The sequence below is a fragment of the Rhinolophus sinicus genome, chromosome 16, assembly GCF_057876585.1.
Source record: "Rhinolophus sinicus isolate RSI-liver-muscle chromosome 16, RSI-T2T, whole genome shotgun sequence".
Classification (NCBI taxonomy): domain Eukaryota; kingdom Metazoa; phylum Chordata; class Mammalia; order Chiroptera; family Rhinolophidae; genus Rhinolophus; species Rhinolophus sinicus.
In genome coordinates, this window is record NC_142516.1 from 135722607 (window position 1) to 135748015 (window position 25409).

General features: G+C 41.1%; 1 protein-coding gene across 3 annotated transcripts in view; it reads left to right on the plus strand.

Moving 5' to 3' along the window:
• The first annotated feature begins 215 nt into the window (after positions 1-215).
• The window catches only part of CSGALNACT1 (chondroitin sulfate N-acetylgalactosaminyltransferase 1), a 299127-nt gene continuing 273933 nt past the window's right edge, over positions 216-25409 (plus strand). For 2 of the 3 annotated variants that reach the window (XM_074329587.2, XM_074329583.2), the window contains exon 1: positions 242-555. The gene's annotated coding sequence lies outside the window, so the exon portion shown is untranslated. Of the gene's footprint in view, positions 556-25409 lie in introns of all 3 variants that reach the window. The other variant, XM_019742117.3, reaches the window with a different exon arrangement.

Genomic DNA, 25409 nt, shown 5'->3' on the forward strand with positions numbered 1-25409 from the left:
GAGTAAGTAGGCTCATGGAGGGGAGGGCAGCCCCGTAACGGCAAAGGAAACAGGGTGGGTGGGGGGGGCAGGGGTCTGGGGAACTCGGCCCTGAAAGAGAATAGACACCCGACCCCCTCTCCTGGGGCACCCAGGGCACACCAGTGTCTTAACCCCTTCCCTCAACTTCTCCGGATCTCAGTGACCAGTCACACGCAAAACCTCCCAGCTGCAGGGGATCCTGGTCTCCTAGCGTGTCCCCGTCAGAGAGGGGCAGGCTTCGGCCAGGGCGCCCCGCTCTGACCGGGCAGAGGGACGCACTGCAGAGGGGCTCTGGGGGAAGCGGGTGGGCGCGTGCAAGCGCGATCCTCCCGGCTGCCACAGCCCGGGATCACGGCCTCGCAGCCCCCACTCAGCCCGCCCGCTGCCGCCGCTCCCCGCCCTCCGGGTCCCCGGAGGCTCCGCGGCTGCTGGAGCGGGAGGTGGAGCCGAGCCCGCGGCGGCCGCGCAGGAGGGAAAGTTCAGCAGCGCGGGAGCAGCAGGAGCCGGCGGGGCAGCCCGGGGGGGCTCCTCGGGGTGAGTGGGGTCCCGTTCGCGGCCAGCAGGGTGTGGCGCGCCGCGTGGGGGCGTCGGTATGATTTGCGCTCCCCAGCCCGCGACCTCTGGGCGGCTCTTGCAGCCGGGGAGGATGGTGCGGCGCCCGGCCTCCCGCTGTCCTGCCTGCTGGAGCTGTGAGCAGCCGGGGTGGAGGCTCGGCGCCGCGGGGCTCGGGCTGCTCGGCCCCGGGAGGGCGCGGCGCCTTCAGGGGGACGCGCGGGACACGGAGGAGGTTTTCAGGGAGGGTCCTGGCTGATGCCACGCCGGGGGTCACTTTGGCTTCACCAACCTTTTTAGTAGCGTCTAGCTGTTTAATGACTTTCTCCTACCCCCACTAAGAAGTAGCCCTGACATGTGCCCGCGTGGCTACTTTGCTGGTACAGGTGTGTTATTTGTGTTGTGATGGAGACCGTGGAGGAGGCGTGCCGCGGGTGGCCGGTGGGCAGCATACTCTTCTGTCTCAGACCCAGGCTATAGTCGTTGCGATCGAGGATGCCTTGACGAAATGCTATGTGCGTCCAGTGGAGAGAAGCTATTCGAGGGCATGTTCTGGGGGGTACCGGGGGTTTGAAGGGCGGGCAGGAGGAGGAAAGCTGTACAAAGAGCAGGCAAAGTTGTTGTTTCCGAGACACTTCCTGCATCTGCACTACCGTCAACAATTTTGAAGTTATCATTTCATCGATGAGCAGAGAAAGAGTAATGGGAGAGGAAAAGATTTGAATAGCACTGTACATACTGAAACAGTGAGCCTTGGGGACACTAATAAATGATAGTTATTTTGCAAATTCCACTTTTATTCTGATTTCAAAGCCTTGGAGTAGTTTTTACTGAAATGTCACTAGATGGGTCTCGATAATAAAGATAATTAACTGTTCTTTCACATATTTTTACTAGAAATGTAAATGAAATTCTACCAGATTGCTTGGATTTTCGTGAACATTGTTCATACAAGAAAGTCATAATTATCGTACTGTTACTTGCAGCAGTGAATATTAATAAGCCCCGTGTGGTGCTGTCATGTTGCTAATTGGAAGGAGAAAAGTCTTTGAAACTTGGAAATAGGAGCATAAAGCAAAAATGCAAAGCCTTAGTCATAACAAGGGATCTGAATATGTGCACAATAAGTTATGGGATCGTCCGTTGTGTACCCTGAGAATGTCAATTCCTGGAAAGCAAGAGATGGGCCATACCCATTGTAGGGCACTCCCTTCTGCGTTACACTACCATACTATCTGTACTCTAAGTTATATAATAGTGAGATGCTATAATTCTGTTCATCTTAGTGTTCCAAATCTCATGTCTGTTTGCAAACTGTATTGATGGGGTTCAAAGCAAAGTCTCGACATTTGGACTCACTATGCATTTGCTTTGCCATCCCAGGTACCTGGGCTCCAAGTGGCCTCTCGCACTTATTAGCTGTATGACCATGGGCAAGTCAGTTACCCTTTTGCAGCCTGGGTTTCCTACTTGGTAAAATGCCAATAATATTCCTTACCTTATGGAGATGTTAGGCAGAATGAAATAACATTTAGGAATTTAGTCCTGTGGACACAATAAGTGCTTCATCAATGTTGTCTCTTGTCTTTTATCTTTCTTTACTTTTAGGACTCCCCAACTCTGGCATGTTTCAACATAATTTTTTAAATTGAAAATTCCTTCTTCTTTGCAATCTTAACTTTCATTTATTTTTTCAACCATCATCTGTTGAAACACCTCAGACTGTATTTGAAAATGAGGAGCTGACACTTTCAGGTTGCTCTGGGCAATATATCGTTTTTTCCTGTTGGTAAGAATCCATCATAGGGTCATCTGATGATGAATTGTACTTCCCAATCTTCATATGGTTGTAGCTCTGTCCTTAATGTAATGCTATTACATCAAAAAGAAGTAAAAGGGCCCACCGTGAGGGTGTTTATCGCTCCTATTTACTCTCCATGTCCAGCTCAGTGCCTGGCAGGGTGTCAGGGCTTAATAAATATTTGTTGAGTTGAAATACAGAACGTAATGGAGTTATTCTTCAGGTCACAACCTTTTTCTTAAAGAAAAAATATTCCTGATGAAAGGACCTTGGGGTTCTAAATGATAGCCCTACTATATTTTAGGGCTAATAGAGGTTATTAGAGAAGCAAAGCTCAGGTAGACTTTATTACCTATTGATTTTGCCCTCGTGTGTTGAAGCCGTCTTATAAAATCTACAAAGCCAAATTGGAGAGGTGGCTTCACCACTAGGGGCCTCCTCTGCTTCATGTATCACCACCGTCTGGAAACTTATTGCCATTATTCTGTCCTTTAAGGTAGCAAAGGAATTTAACTTCTGGGTTCTCGACATAGAATACTTTATTAGAAAAGAGCAACCTTGTGTGAAAAGCATTACCAAAGGCCTAAAAATAAATGAAAGCGGTCTTAAATAACAAATTGGGTACCGTTTTGGAATAACTTTAGAGTTAAAGGCTTAAAGGAGATTGAAGAATTGGCTTTTTACTTTGTACATCCTTACATTCAAATATATGATTTTAAAAAACCTTCTAAAAATCAAATATATTATTTTGGTTTAGTATTTTTAAGTTTTTTCTTTTATATGTCTTTGGTGGAACTTATTTTTATCTTTTAAAGTGGCTTTATTTCCTAGATAGGCACTTGTAGCACAAACAACAACATGAATTTTGTTATAGATAAAAAGGAATTTTATCTGGTCAGTGGAAGCTCCTGGTGTCTTTTCTTTTTAAAAGGGGCAGCCACATTAAACTCCACCTTTAAAACGTATGTTTTATTACATTCCGAGATGCATTATTAAAAGGCATGTTTCTTCTGTGAGTTTTTGAAAAGACCTCTTGTTTCTAAATTCTAATTTGAATGAAGTTAGTCAGGCCTGAGACTTGAACAACTTTAAGGTGTGTTGGTGTTTTTATTTGTCAGAAATAACTTGCTATTTGGTAGAAAAGATACTGACCATATATGCAAGCAAACATTATTACTGAAAATATTGCCATATTGTTTGAAATGAATAAAAAGATACTATATTTTCAGGTTTTCAGTGAAATTTAATTACAGTGACAAACTAAACACCATGAATTTTTTTTTTCTTTTGTGAAATCTTTTTTTTTTTAAACACCATTAATTTTTAAAAATTAACAACAGTTAGGGAAGAGTTCAGTGCATTTCAGGCCCTAAGAGTTTCTTCTCTTAGCAGAACACCTCTGTGTTCAGATAATTCTTAGACATCCAATTCTGATGTTCACATGGTGGGATTTTAAAACAAGGCAATCTGATCCTTGCTGTCTTTCTACCTAAGTCTAGATCAGTACTCTTTAGAGAACCGGGTAAGAAGAATAACTTTTGTGTGAATGTCATAGACAATTTTTATTATCGCTTCCCTCCGATTAAGCTGAACTTTTTGGCATTTTTAGGATTCTGAACATATTTAAAATTACACAAGTCCCATTTGCAAAAATTGATGCTTCTGTAGAACTGGAAGAGTATTGCTTTCACCTTCAAATATCCAGCTAGTGAAGGCCATGTCGTCACCCTGCTCCTCTTCCTTCTTCCCAGAAGGAAGCTGAGTCTAAGCCCAAATGACATGTATAAAGCTGTATGTAGAATGAGGCGTTTCAGTTTGGACAAGAGCCCTTGAGCTGACCAAGATTATGGATGCCCGAGGTGGGAGGAAATGAATGAGTCTTTGTGCGTGGGAGTCGTTTTTTAGGAACCTGCCCTTGGGAGGTGCCCCCTGGAGGGACGGCTCACTAGAATCTGCAATGGGATGTTTTGAACCTATCACTTAGTGAAACATGACCTTGCTGGACAGATAATTTTTGTTGTTACTTTTAGACAATGAAAAACATAACCTTTGGTTATCCTGGGGTCACATCTGATGCTTTGTTTCATTTTCGCACACAAGGACATTTGAGATGATGGAGGAAAAGGGAAGCAGGAAACAGGGAGGAGGCAGATGGGAATTGTCTATTTATACTGAAGACGAGGGCCTGCCTATTTTCAGCTCCCAAGGCACTTGGGTACACACTGTGTGGCTTAACAGTTGTTCACTAGTGATTTGGGGTATTTCTACTCTGTTAATGAAATTATAGTCATGTGCTATATAACAACATTTTCGTCAATGACAGATCATATATATGATGGTGGTCCCATAAATTATCACGAAGCTGAAAAATTCCTATCACCTAGTGATATCGTAACCATTATAACATCCTAGCGCAACCCATTACTTGCATGTTTGTGGTGATGCTGGTGGAAACAAACCTACTGCGCTGCCAGTCGTATAAATGCACAGCACCAAGTAGGCTATAGCATCTAGGTTTGTGTAAGTACACTGATGATGTTCGCACAACCACGAAATCACCTCAGGCTGTGGTTCACAGACTGTATCCCTGTTTAGTGGTGCATGACGGTACTAAAATGATGGGCTTCCCCTTAGGTCCTGAGTACTCTCCAAAGTGACTTTCTACTTCTGTTTCCCATTTGTTAGAAACTGGCGAAAGGTAATATATCAGTTAACATATGTAAACACGGCTGCTGCTAGCCCACCAGATGCCCCTTTGTGGTGGGCCATCCTGTGTCAGGGTGTGTGGCGTGGTAAGCAGAGAGTGGACTGGACCTCAGCCCCACTCACCTCCCACTGGGCATTCTTGTGTGGCACACTCTGCACAGCTGTGAGTGATGCTCTTGTCTGTAAAAGTGGTTGACACATAGTAAATGAGAAATATATCAGGCCTGGTTATCATCATCATTATCATTATTGATGGCATTGCTTTCAGGGTAGATCTTTCTAGTAATCACAATCTAGAACAGAGAATTCAGGTGAACTTAGTGCTTATAATAGTGTTTTCAAAAGCAAGTGATTCATTTTGGGTTTCTTATTGCACTTCCATGACAGTTCTTCTCTTCACGTGATGAAAATGGCTAACACCTACGGAGCACTTAACTATCTGGTAGCTGCTAAGTGTAGGCCATGAGTTATTCATTAAATCTGTCCAGCCGACTTAGGAAGCAGCACTGTTACTATTTGCATTTTACAGATGAGAAATACCAAGGTTTAGAGAAGTGAGTTACTTGCCCAAGGTCAGCTCACAAGTCGTCGACCTGGGCCTTGAGTCCACATCTGCCTGGCTTGTGGACTTGAGCTTATAACCTCAGTTATAACCTTGCTTATTTTTTCCAACATAAATACTCATTGAATTGGCAGCCTAGAAAATGTTGTAGCATTCTGAGGGTTAACAAAATGTGAAAACATTGATTTTTCTTAGATTATTTTATTTGTATCCATTTCTGGACAGGATGGAGCAAGATGACAAATGAATTTTTATCCGTGTGTCTGCTTTAGCACTTTTTATTTATAGATTTTTATGTATATAGCTTTTTCTAGTAGCTCAAAATACAATACAGTGTAGTATAAGTTATTTCTGTACAATATTTAACTTCTTATTAAGGCACTTCACAGGCACATTGTAAGCAGAATATATGAATAAAATCAAGTGTGTGGGTTGCAGAATATTAAGGTGCGAATGCTGGAGTCAACCATTCGTGCACTCATTCAGCAAATATTTATTATTTAGCTCTTATATAAAGGCACTTTGCTAGTACTACAGAGATTAGAAGATGGGGAAGATTGCAATAGATGGGAAAGAATTTGAGCCTTTGGAGTTGGTCAATCCTGGGGTTTGAATCCCAAGTCTACCACTTACTAACCGGTGGTCCTGGTCCCATGTTAAGGCTTAGTTTATTTGTGCACATAATGAGGATAATAATACCTTATAGGCTGTTGTAAGAATTAAATGAGATGTATAGGAAAAGTGCCAAGCCACTGGAGGTAGGAGGTACTAATCAATGATGATGCCTTTCCTCTTCTTCCTTCTTATCTGTGTCTCCCTCCTCCCACACACTGACAGGGGTGGGAGAGAGGAAAATATCTACAATCCAAGGTAGACTGTGATTAATTCATCTAAAATGTTACTTTCTAGTTCTCTGTCTTGGGGGCTGCGACAGACCTGGCAGTGGTGTTGGGTGATACGTGAGCTGGGGCCAGCGTAGGGTTCCTATCACACTGGGTTGTCACCCAGGCTGGCCAGAAGAGCATTTCCAGGAGGCAATAGCATCTTTGAACCCAGGACAGGTGCCTGTGGTGCAGAATAATGTTTGGGTCTAGGGGGTAAGGGTGAGGCTATTCAGGGGAGTAGCTGAGAACTCAGATCTTATGGAAATTGGAATAAGCCAGAAACAAAGTTTGAGTTTGGCTGAATGGAAAGTGTTTAGGATCTAGGTGGAGAGCAAGGCAAGAATATGAGCAGCTTGTTCTTTTGTTTTCTTTTCTTTTCTGTTCCTTTCCTTTCCTTTCCTTTCCTTTCCTTTCCTTTCCTTTCCTTTCCTTTCCTTTCCTTTCCTTTCCTTTCCTTTCCTTTCCTTTTCCTTTTCCTTTCCTTTTCCTTTCCTTTTCCTTTCCTTTTCCTTTCCTTTCCATTCCATTCCATTCCATTAAAGTTTGTTGGGGAGACAATTGTTAGTAAAGTTACATAGATTTCAGGTGTACAATTCTGTAATACATCATCTATGTCTCACATTGTGTGTTCACTACCCAGAGTCAGTTCTCTTTCCCTCACCATATATTAGACCCCATTTACCCTCTTCTAGAGCCCCACTCCCCCCTTACCATCTGGTAACCCCTTAACTATTGTCTATGTCTATGAGTTTTTGTTCTTTCAGTTGTTTGTCTTGTTCTTTTGTTGTTTTCGGTTTACATACCACATATCGGTGAAATCATATGGCTCTCTACTTTTTCTGTCTGACTTATTTCACTTAGCATTATAATCTCAAGATCCATCCATGTTGTCACAAATGGTCCTATTTCATCTTTTCTTACCGCTGAATAGTATTCCATTGTGTATATATACCACAACTTCTTTATCCATTCATCTATCAAAGGACATTTTGGTTGTTTCCATGTCTTGGCCACTTTAAATATTAAATATTAAATATTTAAATATTAAATATTAAATATTAAATATTAAATAAAGCTTCAATGAACATTGGAGCACATATGTCTTTATGGATAAATGTTTTCAGATTTTTTGGGTAGATACCCAGGAGAGGGATTACTGGGTCATACGGTAATTTTATTCGTAATTTTTTGAGGAACCTCCACACTGCCTTCCATAGCGGAAAGCAGCTTTTCCTTGAGGGACATGAGGTTGGGTCACGTGGCTCAGATGGGTAGTCTAGGCCAGCTGGGAGCTGCTGAAGAGTTAGGAAGAGGTCTACAGCCCTCCTGTATCCCGCTGCAGCTGGTGCAATGCCTGTTATATACTTCTAGCTGCCTGGTCTGCTGCAACGTTTTCCCAAAAGCAGTAGTACATCCTCTCTCAGCAAGGAGCTAAGTCAAAATTATTAGTTGTTGCCAGTTTCCTCTCTAGATCTTCAAGGGGTAGCTGGTATCAGGAAAATAAGCCTTTTTTATTTTTTCCAGTTGGAGGTTTGGTTAAACACACCCAGATCTGTTTCACAGTGTGGCAGGGAGCCAGGTCCCCGGGGGCCCCTGCATAGAGTCCTGCTGGCATTTCTGTAGAGTGGGATGGGTTCTGAGATCAGAGAACATTTTTAGAGAGATGTTCCTAGTGGTTTGATGATAATGAGCTGCCTTGTTTGGTGTCCAGGGTAGATTCAGTGGGTGGTAGGGAGGGAGTGTGGGTTTTACAAAATCATTACAGTTCAGAACCGGCTACCTCAGCCAGGGAGCAGGAGACCTTGACTCATTATTTATTATGCGTTGGCATATAGGCATAAACCAGTCCTTCTGTGAATAAGCAAACAGACCTGCCCAGGTGCAAGAGAAGCTTGATTCATGGTTTTTTAAAAAATGCACAAAATTTAAAAACAGTATTGGGAACACTTTAAAGCAAGTCACAGTAATTTTCAAAAGCCCATTTTATAGAATTAATAGAGTATATTAAACTGAAACGAACAAGCAAGCAAACTTTAAGAAAACAACACAGGGATAGCTTTGTAGGAAGAAGACTAGCCCTTGAAATGAAATCCAAGTTAGTTCAAATGGTCCTTGGGAGGACTGGTGGGACAATTGGACGCTGAGCATTCTAATCAGTGAGAAAATAGGGGAAACAGTGAATGGAAGGAGGAAGCAGTACCTGGTGAATGGGCTTGGGAGTAAAGTCAGTTCACCCAGGTTCACGACTCTGCTCTTAACTGTGATCTCGGGCAAGTTATTTAATTCTTGAGATCCCAGTTTTCTCATTTGTAAAATGAGGGTAATAGCGCCTATGCATCTTGATGGATTTAGATAATTTACCTCAACTACTTAGCACATGGTTAACACTTAATACATATCAGCTGTTACTATGACAGGTGCACAGGAAGGAAGTGGGGAAGAGAAAACAAGGACTCAGGTATATTCGGAAGACGAGGAGGAGCGTTCTGTATTTGTTTGCCCTGCGCCTTGAATCTTCTAATTCTACTCTTGGATAGTTTTTTAGTGTCTTGAATTCTGGATGATTACAACCCAATGTGTCTTGAACATGCACTGTGTACGTATCACTATGATAAGGGAACTAGAAAACCACCCTCAGTAACCTTACGTAGCTTAACAGTCTTGGACTGAGGAGAGCGAGACAGTGAGTGGTACTTGCTGTTAGAGAATGAATTCCTAATATCCCTTGGCTACTTTAATTAGCTGTCAAAGGATAGTAGCTGCCCTTTTCTTATTTCTCATGTGCTCTATATGCAAATGATAGGAAGTAAGTACTTCTCTTGGGTTTCCGTAGACAAAAATAACTCAAAATACCCAGAGTAGCTTTGGATATCTTATTTGCATAGAAATAAGATTTATTTAAGTACATTTGTGACTACATAATGGGAAACCAAGGGAAGAGACTTGTGTTTTGGGCGGATATTTCTTTGGATGTACCTCTGACCTGTAAGCTCTAGCTTCTATCTAAAGCATGTCTTTGGTGGGGGAAGTTCCTCCCCCCACGTCCACTAAACTCATGGCCCTTAGATTTCTGGGCACATAGATTTCTGGGCCTGAATAACAAGACAGAGCTGAATTTGAGGATTTAAAAAAAAAATTCTCTCCTCCAGATGGAGGTGTTAGACAAGTTGCTGCAGGAGGCAACTAAGTTGGTGGAAAAAGGATTCCAGAGGAAGTCCTTAATCTCTAAAGTAGGAATTTATTAGGTTGGTACAAAAGTAATTGTGGTTTAAAAGGTTAAAAATAATTGAAAAAAACCACAATTACTTTTGCAACAAACTAATAATCGTTTAGACTCAGACGCTATTCGAATGCAAAGCAATGAAATTTATGGACTGTGAATGGATTCATCCATCAACCCACATAGTGACCGAGCCAAAATCTGAGCATGGAACTAGTTACTTTTTGGATCTGATTCAACATCTTGGCTTTTGGGTTGTCTCAAAAGTCATTTTTCTTTATAGAGAATATATTATTCACTTAAGTAATTAAAAACGCTGAGGATGTTTTCCATGAATATCCTTGGGTATACAAGAGAATTCATCCAGTTTTACTGGAATTGCCTTTTTGTCTTCCTCTGAGAATGAATCGGACCAGTACCTGGGCCAATATTAGTGTGGCTAACAGAGGCCATGAGGACACTTCCTTAGACCCTTTATGCAGAGAGGATGTCTTCATGTTCATGTTCTGATGGAAAGAGGTAAGAGATGCAGGAACTATAAGCTTTTTGATTTCTCTCCCAGTCAAGACAGTGGCCTCAGGAACCAGCTGTAGAAATGATCTTTTCACTGGTGACCAGGACTACAATTTCTTTCCTATCCTCTCAAAATGGTGAATTTTATTGGTGGCCATAGGGTGACCAATTAGTGTTTGCATTTTTCACCAGGGTGGGGCCGGTGGAAGGTGGGTTTTGGTCCTTTGGAGAACTGTCTGGTTGCTTGAAAGCATGTGGAAGTGCTTGTTCCACTGTGGAGATGGTCCGGCCTTGGGTGAAGTGGTGTGGGAGGCACCAGCTTCTTTAAGTTCCTTTTCTGATCTTCATTAGTGACCATTTGATTATTTTGGGGGCAAATGTCTTGCCAGTGTGAAGTGAACTGCGGTTCCTGATCACTTAGGAATGAAAATGAATGGGGAACCTTTAACTAAAGCTGGCCAGATTCACTTATTTTATCTATGTGCATTAAAAATCTTTGAAATGGTATAATCATGCATTTGAAATGGACACTTGTGTCCTGGAGGATTTGTAGACCTCATTTAATAGCGTTGCTAATGACTTGTTGGAGTTAGAAGTAATGGGAAGGCCATTGGTTAGCAAGATTACATCAACAAAAATATGATCTCTGTGATCATTTGGTTCAGCATTAGTATTTTTGCAGAGATAATAACATGTTTGAGATCATTTGGATTATCTCCATATCTTGCAAATGAACAGAAAGAAGCCCAGAGAGGTGAAGTGACTTAACAAAGATGGCCCAGTTACTTAATGGAATCACCGTATTAGGAATGGAACCCCAGTCCCTTTTGTTCCATGCTGCTCTTTATGGGCCATGCAATATCCTTAAGTACCATAGTTGCTGGCAGGTTATTTTAGGTTCCTCTACAATGATGCCACCTACATAATTGCCTGCTCTCAGAATCTGTTCAGAGTGGAGTTATGGAGCTCCTACCATGTGCTTGGCACTGTGCTCAGTGCTAGAACTAAGTAGATGAAAAGACAGGAGTTTCTGACCTCAAGGAGCTCACAGTAGAGTGGAATACAAATTAGGGAATATATTATCAAGTTATGACTTAATGACGTGTGGAACATCTTCCCTGGGGATGGTAAGCTTTCAGTACCTACTTCAAGGCCAAGGGGATTGGTTTTTATTTCCTGTTGATTTTATAACATCAGAAGCGAAAATGATGGCAATAAGCTTCATGAATCAAATTGACTCTAAATGATCTTAGCTTCATCTGGACACATCCAGCGAGTGAATTCAAATTTGAAATCCTTTGTTCTCTGCACTTAAAATCCATGATCTTTCTGGAAACACTTGGTAAGAATAGTTCTGGAGGAGTTCGGTTAGGGACACAAGTCAAAAATGGGATTGTTTATGCCCAAGCAGAGATAAGATCCATATCTTCTCTGGGTGTCCTTGCAGCTAAGTCAGGGGTTAAATAATTGGTTTTTCTATGAGAATGAGGCCCATTTTCTTCTGGGAATACAGAAATGGCAGGTGGTTAGGAAGAAGTCTATAAGCTAAACACTATTTGAAGCACTTAATTTGTGGAATTAAAAAGAAAAAAAACATACAAAAATACTTGAAGAACTGAGATTCAGATACTGAAATACCGTGGCCGGGTCAGATGACTGTGACAGACAGAACCAGCATTTGACCATAGGCCTGTTTGCCATTGAAGCTCCTACTTTCAAGATTGCTATGCTACCTCCATAGGTATCAAGTGTAACCAAGTGTTATATGGCGGTGGGCTTTGTGTTGCGTTTATGTCATACTTGGACAAGACTGTGGACTCCTGGAGCAGAGACCCTAATTTGCACAGTTTTTTGACGTTTTCCAAGGAGTGTACCACAGTGCATAGGCACACTAGGTTCTTGATAAATATGTGTGGAATGAATGAATTCAGCCACTTAATAGACAACAGGGTTTGTAAGAAACTGTTCACGAATGTGCCAATTGCCTTCTAGGATCCCTGTATTTGAGGGTCATTCTGACCTTGGAGAAACCAAGTAGATAACCTACCCTTATAAATCTCTTTTACTATAATTTTCAGTTCATAAGCATGCCTGTTTTTGGCTGTATTCCTATGTACTGTCTTCTTACTTTGTGTTTTCTTAAAAGCTATCTATAAACAAATTATATATTCATAATCTTGTGGTATGCTGGATGGATTTAATAGTCTCAGGAAGGCTTCCAACACATTAAGTATTCTTGAAGGTAATAAAAAGGAGGACTAATTATCTAACTGAAATGATTATAAGAGATGTTGGACATCTTGACTCACTGGGATGTTGACAGCAGCAAAAGTGGTTAAGAAGACAGCTTTGAGAAACAGTAAAGATGATCTATTTGAACCAAGTTTTTTTTTTTTTTAATTTTTTTATTGGGGAATATTGGGGAACAGTGTGTTCTTCTAGAGCCCATCCGCTCCAAGTCGTTATCCCTCAATCTAGTTGTGGAGGGTGCAGCTCAGCTCCAAGTCCAGTTGCCATTCTCAATCTTAGTTGCAGGGGCTGCAGCCCACCATCCCATGCGGGAATTGAACCAGCAACCTTGTTGTTGAGAGCTTGTGCTCCAACCAACTGCGCCATCTGACTGCCCTTCCGGAAGCTCAGCGGCAGCTCGTTGTCTTCAATCTAGTTGTGGAGGGCACAGTTCACTGGCCCATGTGGGAATCGAACTGGCAACCCTATTGTTCAGAACTTGCGCTCTAAGCAACTGAGCCATCCGGCCGCCCTTGAACCAAGTTATTTTGTTAAATCTATGGTGTGTGTATATCTATAGTCCACTGAGTGAGAGGACTAAATAATGCATGGAATCTCTGGGTTGGAGTGATAATTTGAAAGTACGTGGCTGGTGTTCACAGTTGGAGCCTGTGAGATTTTACATTTAATGACCATACCTTTCCCATAGCCATCTGTCTCTCTCTTTAATAAGCAGTATTCCTTATCAGGCCTGATTTGTGTACATTGATTGCATCATCATGCTTGTTAAATATTAAAGTGTTTTCTTTTTTTTCACTTTGTGTGAAGTCTAATTAGGCAAAGTGTTCAGTGCAAGCCTGGCATTATCATTCAGAGTAGCCTGGTCATTACCTATGGCATCCTTCAGCTTCCTGGATCATTTGTCTTTTTCCCTCCCTCCTTTCAGAGTCCAGTGTACCAAATACAGTGCATGAAAGTTTGATGAAGGATTCAGCACTGTTGGGTCATTAAGAAGGGTCCTGCTACAAAGGTTATGAAACCTTTTATAAAATGAGTGCAGAAATTTGTTATCTATAGTTTGCAGTTTTTCATGAACCAAGCTTCTGAACACATGTATCTGATAAAATTAATTGTACTAAATTAAAGAATCTTAAAATAGGATAAAAATACAAGCTACAATAATATTTGGAAGAAGAGAAAACCAACCAGTAAGTAGTGGCATTTTACACATGCTACTGATAAAAAGAATAATTTTAGATATCAAACCACTATCTCCTGAAAGTGCCTGTGGTGGTCCATTCTTATTCTTTCAACTTATTTCTTCTGTGCAATCTAATTCAAAAATTTATTTGCATTATTGATTGAATAGCAAGCATTTTGTTAGTACAGGGCCAAAAATAGGATTATGAATCACTCTAGTATCTTTGATGAGTTACCTAGCATCATTTTGAGACAATCTCTGTAAGGCACGTTGTCTTTTTTTTTTTGAGGTGTTCACAGTACTTTCTCATTTATTATTTACATTAAAAAAAATCTGCAGTCTGCTCTCAGCACGCGCAAACACACAGGCACACACATGCTCGCACACTGATCGGCAGGAGCCAGATTAGGAAGAGGCCCGCTTTATTATTATTCTCAGGGAGAAAATCTTAAGCCATAAGTTTCATGTCATGTATGGTTATCAGGCTAATAGGTCTCTCTGTGGTCCCAGCAGCTCATGTTGGGGTTTTGGAAAGTGCCTTTGTCCCTTCACAATTGCAAATAGCAAAGGCATTGCTTTCCATTTATGCATGATGGAAAGCCATGTATCTGTCTCCTTAGAGGGAGAACTGATTTTGAGTTGTTTTTGAATATGGTCAAATTGAAATGAGATTTGTCTCTGAATGAAAACATAAAGAACAAAGAATGGAAGCGAACTTCTAGGTCATCTGGCCTAATTTTTCTGCTTCCTAAATGGGAAAGCTGAAGCTCAGAGACCCAAGTGGCTCAGCCATGTTCACGTGGGTGCTAGCACCTCGTTCACTGCACATTTTCTTCAGGACAGTGGGGACCCTTGGCAGATGGTGATGTTTGGACCAAGTCCCATTTCCTGGGCCCTTTACAGGTATAGCAATCCGTGGCATAGATAGGTTAGAAAGGTTTTGCAGGAAAGATTGCTGTCTGACAATCAGTTGAAGACAAAGTTGGTGTAATCAGAATCTATCTGGGGTTACAGAAGAATACACATTTTATATTTCCTAATTGGCATATTGCTAGAAACTGAGAACTCAAAACCAGTGCCTGCCTTTGCGAATCCTTATAGTTCAGCAGAGAGTCTGTCTGGCACGAGAGCCAACAGCTGTGATTATCCTCAGGAAGGCTGGCTGCTGCTGAGCTGACTAGGCTCAGCTGGAGAGTTGAATCCTCTGTTTCAAAGGCCAAGAGTCTGGCTTTTTGTAGCCTGCAGTGGCCACCATCAGGCCCTGAGTAAGTCATCTCTAAACAAGGTGGAGGAGAATCCAGAAGGCACAGGGCTTAATTTACCGTGACAAATAACTCATAGTTGTTAATAGCAAGCATGGTGGTTAAGCACGTGGGATTTGACACCTAATATATTTGGGTTAGACTACCTGTCATGTACTAGCTATAGAATTTATGCAAGTTGCTTTGCCACTCTGAGTAAAATGGGAAAAATAGCAAACTTTTGTATTGTATGCACTGTGTGACAGCTGCTATCTCAGTGCTTTAGGAAAATGAACTCATTTCTTTCTCACAACAACCCTATGAGGGTACTACTATTATTCCCACTTTACAGATAGGGAAACTGAGGCCTAAAAAGCCTATTAAGGGTTAGAGCCAGGGCTTGAATCTTGGCAGTCTGTTGCTCTTTATCACTTTCCCATGCTGCCTTTCAATAGAATTAAGATCATTGTGAGGATCAAGTAGGATAAGCACACAAGAAATATTAGCTGTCGTCGTTAATGATAATAAAGTGAACACTGCCTTAATAACAACAATAAAATCTACATGATCAGCAGCTTATTTTCCCACAGACAAGATCCACAGAAGCCAGATCCTAATCAGAAAGTTGTTTTTGCAATTACAAAACTAGTGCAGAGAGACTTCAGAAGACTATAAAATGTCCCTACTGCTCAGACAACCTTGGGTAGAGTGGGGTCATCTCGCTTGAGTTTTTGGCCTTTTCAGCTCCAAGGGCTTGCAGACTTTTTCTACTACAGATGGCTGTGAGGTCCCAGTGATCATCTCTGTAATATTTTCTCCTAATCTGTCATCCAGACAACTAAGTAGATTAGATATGCTAAGGGCATTTTCTATGCCACAGAACTAAGCACCACTAGAGAAGTCTCTCAGAGCAATACCGAACCTTGGAGACAATCCTTCAGCGACTTGTAAAAGTCTTTTTGACTAGCTCCCTCCATTTTGTGTTGAATTCATAGGCTAGTTCTCAGAGTGCAGTCTTATTTCCAAATTGTTTTGCTGTGGAGTTTAGATATTATCTTTTGTCTGTTCTCTTTATTTTTAAATTCATAAGTTACGAATAAATATGCGTATGTATAACATGTGTGAACATTTTAATTTATAATAAAGGGAATAACTATTCAGATAAGCATCTAGAACGTTCTCTTTGAACATTCCCCCTCACATATGTTTCCTGGTCATGTTTCCTTCCTTCCTTCTACCTCCACCCCCACTCCAGGATAACAGCTCTTCCAAATGTTGTGTTAATGGTTTCCTTGCTTTTCTTTATAGTTTTACAACAAATGTACATTCCCACATAATTTATTGTTTTTGTGACAGGGTGTTGAATTGGAAAATTTGACTAATGCCTCAAGGTATCTAGATAGCAGTTACTAAAATAAGTTGTGAGAAAAACCAAAATGGGGATATTTTCAAAGGAAATCGCTGAACACTGAGTCCACAGCTCTTGAAAATCTTCCTCACTCTGAGCATATAAAGAACATCAACCCAGGATTTGTAAGGGGATTTATTTGGAGAAGGCTCTGCTGTCAGTCTGCATCATCTCTTCTCACTGCAGGAAGTGTGAAGAGGGGTGCTGCCCCCTCACCCAAAGCCTGGAGAGAGGATGCCTGGAGAGCATGCTCTGTGTTCCCTCAAGAACACAGTGGTGTGGCCGAGTAGAGAGCTGCTGGGGTAGGGCTCCCTCCATTGCCAAGTTTGTTGGAGTGGTTGTGTGTGCTTCCCGGGGATCAGATGTGGCTCATGCAGGGATGGAGAGCCAGTCTGCAGGGTAGGAGGAGGTCAGTGAACCCGTTGACTTCTATCCAAGAGGCAGAGCCAGCAGAGAGCTTGTGGAGTGAATTAAAGGGGTTAGGTGGTGGTGGTGGGCAGTGACAGATAGGGGACTTGAATGCATCACCCATATCACAAAGAGTTTGAGGGCAGCCCCGGGAGAACCCACAAAAGTCCCCGTGAGAGACAGAGAGTTGCGTTTGAGTTTCTACCGATGCAGAGAGTATGAAGCCATCTATACTAGTGAGGAGTGAGTTTGTCTGCATAGGAGTGATAGAACTATGGTAACACAGAGTAGAAATTTATTTCTCTCTTACATAGAATAAGTCAGAAAGTAGACAATTCAGGGTTGGAATGCTGGCTCTACACAATTATAAGGAACAAACCTCCAAGGTCACTGCTCCCACGGTCCGTGGGTGTGGTCTTCATGCTCACGGTCAGAGGAAGCTGCTGAAGCTCCAGCCATCACATTATGTTCCAGGCAGCAGGAGCAAAGCGAAGGCAGAGGAAGGGTCTGCTCTCTCCTTTTTAAGGATACTTTCAGGATATTGCACCCAGTATTTTTTCTTATATCTCATTAACAGTAGTTCAGTTATGGGGTCACCCCCAGCTCTAAGAGAAGCTAAGAAATAGAACCTTGTTGCTGAATAGCAATGGGCCCAGCTTAAAACTGGATTCTTTTTGTAAAGAGAAAGGGGCTAATGGATACTGGGAGGCAGCCAGCAGTGTGTCACTCCATTTTTGTGGCAGTAGCAGTCAAATGATCTTTGTCCAATTGTTCCAGCCCTGAAGGGGAGAGTGGCAGATTCTAGTAAGTGGGGGAGGAGGTGCATAGAAAAGACACAAGCCCGCGGTCCACCTACACAGATTCTAGCTGGGCGTGTGGGGTGGAACAAGCAATCTTTCTTTTTTGAGAACCCTTATTTAAAGGGTCAATTAATATGTTGACCTGAACATTCTGTTTTCTGAATCACAATTGTGTTTTGTGACTTAAAGTAACTTGAGGACTTTCTGTTACCTGTAAGTGGCCAGAGAATTATGGGACCTACCGGAGTTTCCCTTGAGTAGCGGGAGGAACACATACCCCCTGAATATATACCTATGTATTTCAATTTGATAAGGTCTCTATTATACTTAATCATCATGCCATTTTCACACCTAAAAATTAATAATCATTCTTTGAAAAGCACCTAAAGCCCAGGTCATGTAAAAGTTTTCCTTGATTTTCTCCAAAAGTGTGTCTTTGTTTGAATCTCACTTGCAAAAAGTCATTGTATGTGTATGTGTATTCGTGCATGTGGAAAAGCGTGCATAAGTTAGCACTGGTGTTCCTCTAACAGCAGAAGGACCTAGGCCTTGCAGCACACAGGGTACCCTGTGCATTGCCTCGGTTTCCCTTTGATTCAAATTCTGCCTTAGTAATTATGGAGGAGGTTAGGGATAACCCATATCGGTATAAAACTTCATGTGTCACCCAGCTGCTGACTCCTAAATCAGACAGTTGCAAACAATGGAGTTTAACTTGGTGGTTATCCTGGACAGGGAATTGATTTATTCTTGCTAATGGAGAGCACAGATCTTTGAAGTGGGAAATAATGGAATCTATTTTATACTTAAATAGAATTTCCCGTTGACAATGGTAGAGCATGGGCTTTGGGTGTGATCTTGTAATGTAACATACCCCAAGGAGCATGTTCCAAATTGACAAGAGTGCTTTATAAAATTGGGTATTTAGAATATATGGATAGGATTTTATTTTTATTTAACTTGAATTTACTGGATACTTTCATAGAAAGCACAGCTGGGTAGACCAAAAGAAATAGACAACAATGGGTTTTGTTAGGTTGATACTGCCTATTCTCCCCACTTCTGTCCAAATGTTCTTCCTTATCAAATTAGGCTATTAACCCTCAGAAATCCTCCTTCAGCTCGATGCCATTTCCCAATATGTCAGCATACAGGGTTGTTAAGTGTCATTTGAAGGTACAGGTATTCCCCTTTTTATTTATATTTTATCCTCTTTATACCTCCAAAATAAATTTGAGATATATAATGTTCTACTTTCAAAAAGAACAAACCATCATCAACAACAACAAATCTAATATCATCAAAGTTACAAAATAGATAAATTAGGAAATCATTCATATTCTAAAAAATATCAACCACCAAACTTTCCTCAGCTGGATGCAGTAACACAAGGTAATACAGGCAGCAATTCATACAACAAGGCAGTGTATATGGAAATGACATAATTTATTAAGAGCTACAGATGTAACATTTTTGCAACTTGATCTATTGCCAAAAGTAAGGTGTCTGTGAATACTTCTTACTTTTGGTACATATTGTAAACTTTTGAACCTTGATATTATTTTCCTTGTTTATTCTTTTAACATACGTTCATTGCGCCCCTGCTATGTGCCTGGCTATTGTGCTGGTGCTGGGGAAAAGTCACATGAAGATACAGCTGCTTTTTATTCCAAATTCAGTGTTGAGGAAATTTAATATCTACGTGAGAGGTCAAGTACTGGTGAGTCAGGATTTGTTTTCATGTTTTGGTTTTCTGGACAAGAGATTGTCCTCAGAGCACAGCAACTAATTCTGGGACATAGTTTATGGTAGCTGATAAATAGAGTTAACCACAATAGATATTTATTGATCTTAAATTGGTGGCTCTTGTTGTGGAAACAATTAAAAACTCTTTAACTTCTGTATTTCGAAAAATTAAAAATGGTATTTTTGAGTGCAGATGTTTCTTGTTAGTTAATGTCCATCCAAGACAGTAGGAGGAATCCAATAAACCATTATGTTAGTTTATTTGAAAACATGCTATTTTTAGCACACTAATTTCTACAAAAAGGGGAGATGTGAGTAAAGCTAGATTAATCCAGATTGTGATATTACCTAATTCTTTTAACTTGGAAGATTTAGAATTGATTGTAAGAAAGAGTTTGGCAAATGACACTTAAAGAAATGGCCTTGTTTTCTGTGTACTATCAATGCATTATGGAGATCAAAACTCTAATGCCCTACATAATTGAAATGTCAAAGATAGAGTTGCAGTGTGGCCTGACAACTTGGTTATTATTTGATTCAACATTTTAATTATTTTCTAAATTATTAACCATGGCGACAGTTTAAAAGATCTTCTTGAAATAAAATTATAGAGGATGCTGACGAGTAAATATCTGCTGTTTCTTGACCAAGAATTAAAGCCTAAGCAAGAACTTTTTAAAAAATTTGTGGTATTTTTTTTATATTGAGGTAAAATACACATAACATAAAATTGAACATCTTAACTATTTTTAAGGATAGAGTTAAGTGGCATTAAGTACATTCACATTGTTGTACAACCACTGCCACCATCCACCTCCAAAACTCCTTCAGGACCTTATTTTTATTACTAGTTATTTCAAGGCACTGTGTTCTAGCTAGCCTTGTGGAATTTTATTATGAAAAGGTGGCATCACAAGTTTCTCAGGTCTTTAAGTTGTAAGATGATGTGCCACAAAACACCCATCTTTAGAGGGCTCATGATTCCCTTTCTTTAAGGGACTCCTTCCACTTTCTCACACTCTCTAATCCCAGTGGGGAGCCCGTCAAAGTTAGTTCTCCATGATGCCTCCATGAGTTCTCCCCCTCTTCCATCCAGGGGTATCTGTTCAAAGTCCTCGAAAGCTTTAGAATGTGTTCTGGTGGCGTAAAGAATGCAGGAGGCCAGCTTCTGGTCGTCCTCCCAAGCGTGGTGCATGAGAGTGAATTCAGGCTGCCCAGGAACCATGGTTCCGAATTAGTAAGGAAGTTCTGGCCAGTAGCAGTTGGAGTCTAGTTTGGAAGATAATTAGAATGATGGGACACGGAATTATTTCAGTGTTGCTGACAAATACCAGTGACTTAAATGACACACTGCTCTAGAAACACAGTCAGGGGAATGAGCAGGGACCATCTGAACGCTCCGCGGCCGTGTGGGCTGTCGCTCCTACGCAGGAGTCCTGGATTTTCTAGTAGCTCAGCGGGCCTGAGAAGAGCAGTTGCCAGACGGACCCAGATCCACGACTCTGCACCCAAGGACAGACAGCAATCAGCTCAGGACAATGACCTACTTATTCCCTCCTGTGGGTTCACCTTATGCATTTTACCTTTTTTGTTCATCTCCACTCCCCTCCCTACTTTTTCAATAAAGTCCATTCAAAAGAGCAGTCTATTTAAAACATTGCAATTCTGACCTCAGCGTGTCCATAATACAAGTTTAACAATGCAGAACATTTTTAATCATCTAGCATAATCAGTTTCTCTATTAGCAACTTGATTGGAAGTCCTTCAGTATGCAAATTTTCTTAGTGACTGACTGCATATTACACTTCTCCACAGCCAGCCAGGAGCTGTGTGGGGAGCCATGTGTCACATTTCCCAGTAGTTGTTCTATCTCTGCCTTCATAAGCCTTGGGTTAGAGCATTTGGATATGGGAGTGGTGATACTGACAGTCTCAAGAAGGAAGCTTGATGACTTTTTTTTTTTTTTTTTTTTTTTTAAGATTTTATTGGGGAAGGGGAACAGGACTTTATTGGGGAACAGTGTGCACACGACTTTTTTTTTTCCAAGTCAAGTTGTTGTCCTTTTTTTTCCAAGTCAAGTTGTTGTCCTTTCAATCTTAGTTGTGGAGGGTGCAGCTCAGATCCAGGTCCAGTTACTGTTGCTAATTGCAGAGGGCGAAGCCCACCATCTCTTGCGGGAGTCGAGGAATTGAACTGGCAACCTTGTGGTCGAGAGCCCACTGGCCCATGTGGGAATCGAACCGGCAGCCTTCGGAGTTAGGAGCATGGAGCTCTAACCTCCTGAGCCACCGGGCCGGCCCCGCTTGATGACTTTTAATGTGATTTTGGCTTTGCATTTCTCAGGGAATGAGTTTTCTGCTTTTCTATAACCCAAGCAGATGAGAGTTGTGATTGTAGATTGGGGATCCCTAAATATTCTGTGGGCACCATCAGAAAGATTTGAAAGGATTTACCTAGGAGGTCTCCAGTCTGGTGGGCTGCATGGGCACCCCCAGCTTGCCAGGAGCTGTGTGGGTGTGCCCCTCTGCACACAGGGGATGGCAGGTGATATCAGCACCGTGACCCTGCTCGTGTTCTGGTTTCTCCTGCAGAGAGCTCATCTGAGCTCCCTGCAGGGAGCTGAAGGTGTTGGGGAAATGAAAAATGAGTGTATGCATTGATTTTCAAAAGATACTACTCTCCTTTCTTGCAACAGTGGTACATTTCAACTCACACTTGATCGAATATGGTAAGTCTCTGGTTTAACTGGTTTATACTGTTAGGGAAATATCCATGGGATACTTTGTGAGAAGAAATAAGAGGAAATTTGTGTTAATTGTCTTGGGAAAATATATTCAGCTTAAAAAAGTTAAAATGTTTCCCTTAGTAAACTTGTTTACTCATATGGCATTTGTAAACCCATAGCTCCTTAGAAATCAGGCTGCTTACCTGAAGGACAATTTTATTTTAATTCTTTTTTTATTTCACTTTCTTGAAAGGCCCAGACTTAAGGAAAGTTAAGTTTCCTGGGGTTGAGGAAAGTGTTAATTTTTTTTCCACAGTACAGTAATACACACCTAGAAACATTCCAGAATTTTGGGGAGAAGTTGCAAGTATTAAAACTGGAGAAATGAATTAACAAGCCACCTTTTTATGCGGCAACACCATGCCTCTTCATTGAATGAATAGCACTTTATTCCACAACTGCGTAAATCGTGGGCTGCAATGTAGAGGGAGCATGTGGCCTCTAAATCAGTGAGTGTGTGTGTGTGTGTGTGTGTGTGTGCGTTTGTGTACGCATGTGTTTCTGTGTGTGTGTGTGTTGTGCACGCACGTGCTCAGATTTAATGATTGTGAGTAAATAAGATAAAAGTCTGACCTAAAATCACAGAACTCTGAAGCAGAAGAGTTTAGAATAAAACTCTATCTTCTGCTCACACCAATGAGTTTAGGCATTTCTTTGGGTTTCTCAAAAAAGATCATTCTTGCAATAGCATTAGTAATTCCTGCTATACAAAGAATGCTTGATATTTTGGCCTTCATCCTTGTTTACTTTTTATATTTTGGGCTGACCTCTAGATGTGTTAATTTTTTTCCAAATTAAATAGCTGAAATATGACTGTAAAATTGAGATTACTTTTTTGGGGAAATAATGTAGAAATTATAATAGTGGTTCCTTTGTGCTAACCACTTTTGTTTTACATAGACTAATTCCTTTAATCTTGACAACAACCCTGTGAGATAGGTATGACCATTAGCCTCGTTTTACAGATGAGGAAACTGAGGCACTGAATGGCTACATAACTTGTCTCTAGTAAGTGGTGGAGCCCAGGTTTAAGCCCTGGCAGTAAGTCCTGAGTGTACACTATTAATCACTACTTAACACAGCCTCTCAGAGCATAGCAAGTAGAACTACTGTCTCTCTTGTAATGACATCTTGCTCCTGTTGTATTAATTAGAATAAGGTCAGGGGATTACAGCAAAGAGACTAAACAGTAATAGTAGTGGCTTATGGAAATATAAGTTTTTATTTCCTTCTCATAGAGTCTGAGGTGGGCATGCCAGCTACGGAGGGCAACTTTGCTGCATGGAGTCTTTCAAAGACTCAGGTTCCTTGCAAGTCACTGCTCCATCTTCTTTAGGGAACAGTTGTCATCCTTATGATGGGAGCTGGGTGGTGATCATGTTCAGAATCCACCCATTGGGAAGGGGAAGAAAGTGCAGAGATTTCATGTCTTCTGTGCTGAGGTTTCCCTGGTCCAGATGTGGCGTGCAGCACTTTTGCTCATCTTCCACTGTAGAGAGCTTAGTCACATCTATCTTGGTTATGTGGCCATACCTATATACCTATCTGCAAGGAAAGATGGGAAATGTAACCTAACTGTGGTTTTAGGATTGAAGGAAAAGCAGATTTTGATGGGCAACCAGTAGTCTCCAAGTGTACAAAAAGGGAGAACATATCTTTTATTTTTTTTAAAGATTTTTATTAAAATATAGCTAACATTCAATATTATAGTAGTTTCAGGTGTACACCGTAGTTCTCCAACATTTATATACATAAAAAAGTGATCACCGTGATATTATCTTGATAAAAATAACATATCATCATGATAAGAAACCTGGCAAGTAAAGAAAATACTTAAAAAAGAGAAAAAAGGCACTCCTAATTCTGCTGAAGCAGACGTTTTATTTGAAATTGCCATCATCCTCTCCTTCCCATAAGCCCTCTAATTTCCTTTCGGGGTATTACATCTGTCCCCATAGGATAGAGTCTGGTGGGATTGAAAACAGGTGCCTTGCCCTCCCCTAGCCCTGGGGTGGGTGTGTGACCCAGGCTGGGTTCGTCTCCAGGGATTTGAGGAGCATGACATAGAGATTAAAAATGCGGGAGCTCAGTTATTCCAAATTGTGTTACCCTGACCAGCATTCCCAGCTGGAAGTCTTGAGCCACCTTCATTCTCACTTATTTATTTATAAGCTCAGCTTCCCAGCTTTCAAGCCCCCTGAGCTTCCAGTTTTGTAATAAAAACCCTTTTGTTCACGTTAGTCAGAATTGGTCCCTGTTGTTTGCAACTAAAGAAATCTCTGCCAACATTTTCCTTCTGTTGTCTTTTAATATATTTTTACATAGTGAATATTATATTGTTCATACAGTTTTATACCCATTCCAAATATAAGTATTTTTCCCCCATTTCACAAAATAATGTTAAGATTACATGGATGTTCCATACTTTTTAAGATAGCTTACAATTTTTTGTGTCTTAAATAAACATCTTTTTCTTTATTATGCATCATTTTAGGACCATAATGCTATTTCATTTACTAAAGGTCCTGAATATTGTTGCATTAAAATTTAATTTTCACTTAAGTTTGTAGCTACTTACAATAACTTTTTTTAATCCAAATATGTGGAGCTTACATGCTTCCTAACATATACGTGATTCAGGCAGAATTACCAATATTTTGTTAGGAAATTCGAGGTCCCATGACTTTCCCTAGGTACATGGCCACAGAGTCTTCGCAGAAATTCAGGTCTGTCATTCACTGTCTTGGGCTCTATCTTATTTATCAAGCTGCCTGATCCCCCGTGTCTTGGGCAGCCAGCAGGTAATGATTCTGATACCGTGTTTCCCTGAAAATAAGACCTAGCTAGACAATCAGCTCTAATGCATCTTTTGGAGCAAAGATTAATATAAGACCTGGTCTTATTTTACTATAATATAAGACCGGGTCTTGTAATGTAATGTAATGTAATGTAATGTAATGTAATGTAATGTAATGTAATGTAATGTAATGTAATATAATAGTACTAGGTCTTATATTAATTTTTGCTCCAAAAGATGCATTAGAACTGATTGTCCAGCTAGGTCTTACTTTCGGGGAAACAGGGTAGTGTGGAGGGTAGGCTGCGCCGACAAGATGCTTGCTTAGTGTGTTAGAATTCTCCTCCCATCAGAAAATGGCCCATTATCCACACTTGCAGAGAACGCTGTGCTTTTTTCTGATCTGACGTAGCTTATTGGGTAAGGATGAAATCAGGGTCAAGCTAAACAGCAGTGGTCATGGGTAGATGGAGTCATGGGCAAAAAGCAAGGTTGGAGTTTATGTGTCAGACAGCCCACCATGATGCCCTACGAG